This window comes from Desmodus rotundus, chromosome X (assembly GCF_022682495.2).
Source record: "Desmodus rotundus isolate HL8 chromosome X, HLdesRot8A.1, whole genome shotgun sequence".
NCBI lineage: Eukaryota > Metazoa > Chordata > Mammalia > Chiroptera > Phyllostomidae > Desmodus > Desmodus rotundus.
The window spans coordinates 6247115-6257481 of NC_071400.1; the positions used below are offsets into that span (position 1 = coordinate 6247115).

General features: G+C 46.3%; 1 pseudogene; it reads right to left on the reverse strand.

The window, feature by feature from the left end:
* Window positions 1–2666: 2666 nt before the first annotated feature.
* LOC112300121 (ribosome production factor 1 pseudogene) lies at window positions 2667–3699 on the reverse strand (annotated as a pseudogene).
* Window positions 3700–10367: the final 6668 nt, after the last annotated feature.

Here is a 10367-nt window from a genome sequence, read left to right on the forward strand (position 1 = left end):
CCATCTCAGCCATGACCTCGAGATGACTTTGAGAGGGTCAATACTCCCCACTGTCCCTCAGTTTTTTCCTCTTATAACATAGGTAGGTAGTCACACAATATCAGATATGGAAAGGCCCATAGAAACCACCTGTTCCTTCATTTTTTTCTCTCTCTAAACTACTGATGAGGAAACTGAGGCCCAAGAGAGGAGGAGATGTGCCCAAGTTCACACAGGGGGCCATGACACGACCGGATGCACACATGATCTATGTAACAGATCATAATCTCCTTACTTATTTTGTGGCAAAATCTCAACACAATCTTTCTCTGGTAGCATCTAATAGCAATCCCAGGCAGAGCATCTACACACATGCCACACACACATACACACATCCATGCATGTGCTAATAACCTTGTCTCATCTACCCACACGGCTAATATGGGAAGCAAAGCAAATCACGGACAGTAATGTCCCTATTAAACTAGGAAACCTTGTAGAGGTTAGCCACCCAGCCATGATCCAACGAGGGACTCCACGCTTTTCCCAAGTCACTGTCCTCACATACTTTTTTCTTTTTTAACTTTTTAAAAAATATTTATTGATTATGCTATTACAGTTGTCCCATTCCCCCCCCCCCCAACTCCACTCCATCCTGCCCACCCCCTCCCTCCCACATTCCCCCCCTATAGTTCATGTCCATGGGTCATGTATATAAGTTCTTTGGCTTCTACATTTCCTACACTATTCTTACCCTCCCCCTGTCTATTTTCTACCTACCATTTATGCTACTTATTCTCTGTACCTTTCCCCCCTCTCCCCCTCTCACTCCCCTATTGACAACCCTCCATGTGATCTCCATTTCTGTGGTTCTGTTTCTGTTCTAGTTGTTTGCTTAGTTTGCTCTTGTTTTTGTTTTAGGTGTGGTCGTTAATAACTGTGAGTTTGCTGTCATTCCCACTGTTCATATTTTTGATCTTTTTCTTAGGTAACTCCCTTTAATATTTCATATAATAAGGGCTTGGTGATGATGAACTTCTTTAACTTGACCTTATCTGAGAAGCACTTTATCTTCCCTTCCATTCTAAATGATAGCTTTGCTGGATACAGTAATCTTGGATGTAGGTCCTTGCGTTTAATCTTGGGTAATGGAATTATGATGTGCCTTGTTGTGTTCCTCCTTGGGTCTAGCTTCTTTGGGACTCTCTGAGCTTCCTGGACTTCCTGGAAGTCTGTTTCCTTTGCCAGATTAGGGAAGTTCTCCTTCATTATTTGTTCAAATAAGTTTTCAATTTTTTGTTCTTCCTCTTCTCCTGGCACCCCTATAATTTGGATGTTGGAACGTTTCAAGATGTCCTGGAGGTTCCTAGGCCTCTCCTCATTTTTCCGAATTCTTGTTTCTTCATTCTTTTCTGGTTGGATGTTCCTTTCTTCCTTCTGGTCCACATCATTGATTTGAGTCCCAGTTTCCTTCGCATCACTATTGGTTCCCTGTACATTTTCCTTTGTTTCTCTTAGCATAGGCTTCATTTTTTCATCTACTTTTCGAACAGATTCAACCAATTCTGTGAGCATATTGATAACCAGTGCTTTGAACTGTGCATCCAATAGGTTGGCTATCTCTTCCTCGCTTAGTTGTATTTTTTCTGGAGCTTTGAAGTGTTCTGTCATTTGGGCCATTTTTTTTTTCTTTTTTGTCTTGGCGCGTCTGTTACTTTAAGGGGCGGAGCCTTAGGTGTTCACCGGGGCGGGGTAACGCTGGGTGCTGTGCTGTGACGCTGTACGTGGGGGAGGGGCCAGAGGGAGCAATGGCGCCCGCCTCACTGTCCTCCGGATTTCAATCTTTCACTCCGATACCCACAATCAAACTGGGCCCCTCTGGTGCTGGTTCCCGAGTGGGTGGGCCTGTGCACACTCTAGGCCCCTTAGAGGCCTCCCTCCAACGACCTCTCCCGTGAGGCTGGGAGTCTCTCCTGCTGCCGCCCCAAGCCCCACGGGCGTTTTCAATCAAAGGTTTGAGGCCTTATTTCCCCGAGCTGTAGCCCTGGGTTGCGCGGTCTATTTCACTCCCCGCCATTCATCCGGTTTATCTGTGCGCGAATGTGGGGTCGTGGGGTGCTACCCGCACTCTGTCTGCTCCGCTCTCCGCCACTCTGAGTCCGGCCCTCTCAGTTTATCTGTGAGAATGTGGCGCAGCAGGGTCTGCTAGTGCTCGGACTGCCTGTCCCGTTGGTCCCACACTCCGCCAGTCTCAGTCCCGCCACAGCCACGCGAGTCCTCTCCACCCCGGTGCCCGTCTCCGCCCCTCCTACCGGTCTAGATGAATGTTTATTTTTTATTTCCTTGGTGTCGGACCCCCTTGCCGTTCGATTCTCTGTCAGTTCTAGTTGTGCGAGGAGGCGCAGTGTGTCTACCTATGCCGCCATCTTGGTTCTCCTCTCTTTTTTAACTTTTACCAAAGTGACTTTTATTTGTATTTCATACAGAAACAGTAAGTAGTAATTCAGGGCACTTAGTAATTTCTCCAGACGCAAAAGAAGGTGTATGAAATCAGTAAATGCCATTTTGTTTTTTGTTTTTTGGGTTGGTTTTTTTTTTTGAAATCCGTAAATGCCATTTTGAAGAGTTTTCCGTCACACATTCAAGTTGGCCTGTTCAGCAAAAGCCAGTACTACTCCTTCAGTACTTTATAAGTGGAATCTTCTTCTACTTGTATCCATTTTCCAAGCCTTATGGGACCATTCATATTCTCCACATTTAGAATCAAAGGTTCCTTTCTGAAGAGATCTTAATTTTAAGGTAAAATGTGGTCCAAGTTCCTGAATTCCCACTTTCCTTTCACTCTTGAATATGTACCTGTGAAATCCGAAGAAGATATAATCCTGTTGATTGTGGAATGTGGCAACCTGCCTTCCAATAAACTGAAGATTATGGGGGAAAGAGAGATGCAAACATTCATCCAACAGAATGACTCTGCTGTGTTGTAAAATTATTCAGATTATTTCAGGTATGTGTTCAGTGGGGTCCTTTGCCTCTTAATTTCTTTACACAGATGAACACTGCTCATTTTAAAATGAGCAGTTGGTCCATTTGGCAAGTGACTCAGAATTAATCCATCTGGTGTTTTATGATCTTCACTTATAATGATCAGATCTGTGAAATCTCTTGAGATGCACTGTGGAATAATTTTTTTCAGAGACAGCTCTCTTTTGTAATAAACATGTGAGTTTGGTATAACTGTGGAGAGCTGTACAGAGTCATACTATTCTCCCGTGAGGTCTATTGATGTTGTAATGAGAATCTTGGGAGAAGTTTGTTGCGGTAAGAAGCAAATTCGTCTGTAGCTTCATCATCCATAACCTGTTTGTCATTAGGTTCCCCTGTGGCTTCATCGCACACACGCTGGTTGCCAATGTTCTTGGGCAGAGGCTTGGGTGGAACCTTATCACCAAGAGCCTCTCTCTCTTTTTTCAGTTTTTTCTTAGCTGCCAACTTTTCCTTCCACTGGTGCTATTTCCACTTTAAGTGTTGAACTTTAAGTGTCGCCACTGTTGGCTCTTAATCTCTGAAATTCTGAAGCCTGGAAGAAAGGCAGACATGTTCCGGGGTTGGACCCTGCTTTCCGTTGCCCCGTCCTTAATGACTGCACCCTCCTGAAGGTTCTTCAGCAGCACCTTTGCGTTTCAGGCCTTTTTTTGTGCTGCCACTCGTCTTCTGCATGGTGTTTGCTCCTTGACGTCTGTATGGAAAACTGTCCTCACATACTTAGTTGTGCATAGGAGTGCATATGTGCACGAGGACTCTTCTGTATTCACCCAAGGACACATTCTCAAGCATCTTGTCCTGTTTACGAGCTACTACAGAGTGCATGGGACTTTCAGGTGTCTGTCTGGGCACCTGTTCACAAAGGGGTGTGCTTTTACACCTCTTCCACAGGCTCATCTTCAAGCACATACATGTGCTCACGTATACACATGTGCTCACATGTGCTTGTTCACACCCTGGGTCCTCTCTGTCCCCAGGCCAGCTTGCAGCTTCCCAGTCTTTGCCCAGAATCAGCATGGCAGGATATAGGGTGAGAGTGTGGCAATGGCTGGTGATTCAGCAATTCCACTCCCAGTCCCCAGGATGTCTCTACTTTTCCAGACCTTTGTCATCCCAAGCCAGACTCATTTGCCACATGCGGTGTGTATTTGCTGTGGGAGGGGCAAGAGGGATTGTAAAGAATTCAGAAGAGCATATGAATGCGTAGAAACCCTCACATACTTCTGGATGCTGTTCCTACATTCCATGTCAATGTCCTCTTTACCAAGTAGGTGGTCAGGCACTGTCGCACACCTCCAATGATGCAGGGCTCACCACCTATTTAGATAGTTTGTTTCATCTTAAGGAACTACCACAGGTGTGTTAATCAGCCTGAGTTTGGGTGTGTATATCTGAGACTTGTACATATGGCCATCCTTCAATTTACTGGGTCCATAGAAAGGAGTTATGACATAGACTTTCAGGTCATGGAAAAACCACTTAGTAAAGGGCAAGGTTTTCCCTATAACACAGAGAAGAAGGTTTCACCCCCAGGACCCCTCTCTGCATTTTCATAGACTAGTCAAATTATGTGTCAGTTGAGTGGTGGGTACTGCCTCCAACACAAGTGAAAAATTCACACTGTGGATTGTCCATGTGTAGCTAATTGTAGATCACCCAGATGCTGACATCTGCTCTGTATCTGTGAAGCATAGGTCATTGGCACAGATGGAGTAAAAGAGACATGTGAGTTCATTTTGGGGTGATCTAGGAAGCTTTCTCAGAAGAGTCTTCTGGTTCTGAAGAGAAGGCAGCTTGGTGTAGCAGAAAGAGCACTGGACATGGAGTCAGGCTAACCTACACACAATGCCCAACTCTGCCACATCTAGGCTAGGTGGACCTGAGCAAGCTGCCTCTCCTCTGTGGTTAAGGCTTGTTGGAGTTGTAAGTGCAATGCTGTATATACAATCCTGGAGCATGGTAGATGTGCACTTGGATTGGAATCTGAAGGGATGATTCATAAAGGAAAAGATAAGGATGTCTTCTTCAAGGAAGACTAAGGTTGGAGATAGGAGAGGGAGGAGGCAAGGAGCTGGGAGACTTACTTTGGGTGTAGGCATTGGGGGTGAACGGTGATAGATGAAGGGGCAAAACGAGAGACTTGGAAATTTGTGTGCGGGAGCTCGACCTTGGTGTTCTTGGTGCAGTGAAAGGACCAGGACCTCTAGAATAAGAGGACTGGGCATCTAACCCTTTACTATCTGAGCCACAACTTGCTAGCTGTGTGACTTTGAGAAAATCACTTCACCCTCTGAGCTTTAGTTTCTTCTCTGTAAAATGCAGCTAATAATAGTACCCATCTCATAAAGTTGTTAGGAGGTTTAAATGAGTTATCACACTATGCATAAATGGCTTAGAAAAGTATTTGGCACACAATCAGCAAACATTAACCATTGTTATTATTTATATACTGGGTAAAATTAAAATTCTTACCTTGTAAGGCTGTAGTGAGGGTTGCATGAAATAATAATGGCAAAGCCTGTTGATATGTTTGCTTGGTTTTTTATCTTGAATGAAAGGGGGGGTTCCTTAAGCTGAGAATAGCCTTCATACCTTTATTCATTCAATTGAGCAATATGAATTCATGCCCTACTAAATGACAATCCCTGTGTTAGGCCCTGGGCAGATGGATAATGTTTAGCAAAATAGTTATAGGTCCCTACCCATGGAGCTTTCTGTCTAGTAGATATAACATGAGAGTTTTTCACACTCACAACCCCCCCCCCCCAAGTACCCTGTGGGTGGGTATGACTGATTTAGTTCATAAAATGTCAGGATAGAAACTGTCTGATCAGTTAACAACTGTAGTCTATCTAGCACCAGTCTGTGGTAATCCCTCCTGGTCTGCAAGATCATGGGATGGCTAAACTTGGGCCCAGGGTACTTCCTGTAGCAGCACAGACAGAACAGCCTTGAAAGTGGGCCCAGCCTGGGGATGAGGATGGGGACCTCCAGAACTCGCCTGATCTCAGGTCACTCCTAATGATTGCCCCACTCCCCCTGTTGCCCATCTCAGCAAAATGAGTGTGATTTGCTCAAGAGTCACCTGAAATTGGACAATGTTTGCTCCGAGGAGTGGGAGAGATAGGGATGGGCACTAGGGATGTGAGATGAGAAGCAGGAAGCAAGGCTTTGACTCTGACTTATGTCTTGGACACAAATTCTTATTTTCCCTTTAACTTTTTTGGTGCCAAAGCAATATGATTGGGGGCTGCTGGGGTTGGGGGAGTCACGTTGGAAGACATACCTGACAATATGGCTTGTGGGAAAGGCTGCAGATTAGCATTACCAGCGTTGGGTTTTTTTTTTTTTTCCTGTAGAGCATTAGAGAAAGTTAGAACTAAAATTAGCTAACGTTCATAGAGCACATACTATGTAGTAGATACTGTTTCAAGCCCTTCACATATATTAACTCACTTCACTGTCACAATAACTCTGCGAGGCAAGTGCTATTATTCTCACCATCCTCATTTTACTGAAACAAAGAAAGGTTTGGAAACTTATCCAAGGTCACACAACACTTAAGTGATAAACCTGGGATTTTAGACCCAGGTAATCAAAGTCTAAAGTTCATATTCTATCCACTGTGTTTATGTAATCTGTGCCTCAGTTTCTCTACCTATAAAATAAGGGACACTCTGAGAGTCCTTCCTGCTGTAGCACTCTCACTGTATTTTTTCTTACTTTTTAATTAAATTTATTGGGGTGACATTGGTTAATAAAATTATATAGGTTTCAGAAGTACACTCGTATAACACATCATCTGCACATTGTATTGTGTGTTCACCACCCCAAGTCAAGTCTCTTTCCATCATCATGTATCCCCCCTTTACCCTCTTCTACCTCCTCCCACCCCCTTTCCCTCTGGTAATCACCATAATGTTGTTTGAGTCTGTGCGGTTTTTTTTGTTTCATCTCTTCACCTTTTTCATCCAGCTGCCCCAAGCCACTCCCCTCTGACAGCTGTCAGTCTGTTCTCTATTTATGAGTCTGTTTTTATTTTGTTAGTTTATATTGTTCATTAGATTCTACATATGAGTGAAATTATACGGTATTTGCCTTTCTCTGCCTGGGTTATTTCACTTAGCATAATGCTCTCCAGGTCCATCCATGCTGTTGCAAAAGGTAAGAGTTCCTTCTTTTTCACAACCACATAGTATTCCATTGTGTAAATGTGGCACAGATTTTTTATCCACTCATCTACTCTTAGACACTTGGGCTGTTTCCAGATCTTGGCTATTGTAAATAACACTGCTATGAACAAAAGGATGCATATATCCTTTTCTGATTGATGTTTCAGGATTCTTAGCCTTTGCCCATTTTTTAAATTGGATTGTCTCTCTTCCAGCTGTTGAGTTGTGTAAGTTCTTAATAAATTTTGGGTATTGACCCTATATCAGATGTATCACTGGAGAATATGTTCTCCCGTTCAGTGATGTGTTCTTTCATTCTGTTGATGGTTTCCTTTGCTGTCTGGCCCATTATATTTCATATATACTTCTCTGAACTTCCAGGCCAAGTGAAAAAAAACTGCTCCCAAAATGTCAGTGATTTCCACTCAAGGTCCCTGGGGAGGAGAGGAAAGCCTGGGTCAAGGAAATGAGCCTGCACTGAAGGCCAGTCCTCCCAGAGGCCCCTGGGTCCTGAGAACAGCTGGAGGTTTGGGAAGTCCTGGGAGCCAGAGCCTGGGCTGCATTTCCAAGTCACTAGTAACAATACCAGTGAGCAGCAACTCACGTGACCTGGAGTGGGATGTAGGGTCAGAGGTTTCACAATGGGGTAGGGGAGTGGAGCTCCTTGACCCCACCCATCAGGCCCACCTCCGAACTGCTGCAGCTGCTGGCTGTCATCAGGGATCTCAGCGACCAGGTAGTTCGAAGGCTGGGGCTGCTAAGGGGAAGTCTTGCACTTGGGGAATGGGGCTTGAAGCCCTGGAAATGGGTGTGGGTTTACTTTCCCTGGTCTTTCCTCTAACCTGGGCTGGGTCACCCTGTGGGCTTGAGAAAATGTGGTATGGTGATAGAATGCAGTAGCTGCTGGAAATGGGACACTAATCTGGTAGCTCAGCTTCAGCCTCTCCTTTCCCTCTCTCAGCATCAGTTTCCTCATCAACAACACGGCAGATTTCCTACTTCATAACTGATTGCAACAATGACATGTGTGAAAAGACCCAACATGTGTGGTTGCTCAGCAAATGCAGGTTCAATTTGAGGAAAATTGATTGGTTGCTCTTTGTGACCCTGGGCCCATGGCTTGTGACCTCAGTTTCCCTATCTATAACATAAGAAATTACACCTGCCTGGGGAGAGCCTAGAATTGGGAACACCCAGTGGAAGTAAAAAGAGAGTAGGAAACACTGGTGTTAGGACCCTGAAGCTCAGAAAGTGGGTTGTTTAGGTAATTCCCTCCACTCCTCCTATCCTCACACCTGGTCAGACTAGTTCAGATTCTGGAAAAGAGGATTCATTCTACCCTGGAACCACTGTGTGTCTCCCCTCTGGGTCTTTTCCGCATTCGCACTGTATAAGGCCCCTCTCCTGGCAGGACGCCCAAGCTCTGGTCAGGAAGGAGGGTCCCTGTTGGCCAGTGGGAAAGTCAAGTCTTCGGGATATGACATTCCTGAGATTATCCAGAGAACCCCTTGGGGTTGCAGCTGCTAGCTCACTCTCCTTCCTGGCCCAGCTCTTGCCTGCTGTGGAGGCGGGGAGTCAGTAGACTGGAGAAGGCTGGGGGAAAAGGGGCCCAAAGGCCAGAATCTGTACCTGGAGAATCCCTGTGGGCCAGGGGAGGAGAGGGGAGTGGGGAAGGGAGACCCTGCAGAGGGAATTAAAATGAATGGAGTCCAAGGCAGCAGGGATTTCTGTCATAGGGTGAGTTATAAAATGATATGCAGATCAGCATTCCTGAGGCTACAGTTCAAGCACTCTTTTGGGGGTGGATGAGTGTGTAGTAGACCATGGTAGTCCTGAGGCATAGGCAAGAGGAGTCGGGCCTTCTGAAGGACCCCACACTCCACGATAGTAAGGACAGCTCATACCCTCTGAGAGAAAGCAAAAGGAAGATAGACCCTCTGGGGAGTCCGCAGAAAGGCGGTCGCAGACTCTGAGTTCTACCAAGACCTTCTAGAAGTCATTGCTTCCATTGACCTTTCCTGGCTGGGATTGTTCCTCATTCTCTTGTGAGGGAAGGATAAGCATCGTCAGGGACCCACTGTCACTATAGGCAACAAGTCTGAAGCCCCACAAAGAATTAGTCAAAGTCACACGTGTTGATCAGTCCTACTCTGAACTGAGTCTTCTCTACCATTTCCAGGGAAGAGATGGGTGATCCTCAGGGCTGCAGCACCCTACTCCCGGCTGACATCACACCCTGAACATGAGTTCATGATCCCAGGCCCCTGGGATGGGTTTAAAAGTGGCCCCATGACACCAATACTCTAATTTAGGACTCTGGCACACTCAATCCAGCTCCAGCCCACATCCCACCCTCCATGCACCCCCAAAAGAGTGCTTGACCTGTAGCCTCAGGAATGCTGATCTGCATATCATTTTATAACTCACCCTATGACAGAAATCCCTGCTGTCTCCACCTGGGACTGTGAGCACCTCGGAGGACCCAGCCTGTGTCTTATCTGCCCCTGTGTCCAGCCCAACACAGCCCCTGTTCTAGGCCTAGCCTCAAGGAGTCGGCTGAGGGCATAGAATACACAGATATACTCATGCACACACAAGTGGCCAAGCCCTCTGCACACCTTCACAGTGAAGAGACCTCAAGAGACAAGAGAGTCAACTCCTGAGGGGTCCACGGAGCCTACTTCCCATAGTAGCTTGTAGTCTCTGCTGGCAGAACATGGGGCTTGGCCTGGGGGCGGTGAGAGCTCAGTCTGGAGGAAGGGAGGGTCAGGCTGTGAATAGGGCTCTGTGTGGCTCAGCTGAGAAGACCGGGGGAGGCTGGAATGTGAAGAACGTGCTCTCCTGACTGGCCCCCAGGCTTAGGCCTGTGGCATAGGGCTGGCCAGGAGCTCAGGGGAAGCAGAGAAACCGGGCAAGGAAAGGATGAATAATTTCCCTAAGCTTGCCCTTAGATAGCAGGATAAGGGCTAGTAGCAGAGCCTACAGGTTTAGGAGAGACCATGAAGGGATAGTGAGCTCTGTCCCAGCCACTTTTGGCTCAGAAGTCCTTGGTCTGCACAGAACCTGTCAGTTGCATTTGCAGCCTGTCCCCGAGCCACCCCTCTCAGACCTCCCAGCTTCTCGTACTGCAAGTAGCTTTCTTCCCCCACCCCCCTTTTGGCTCTGTGTCCT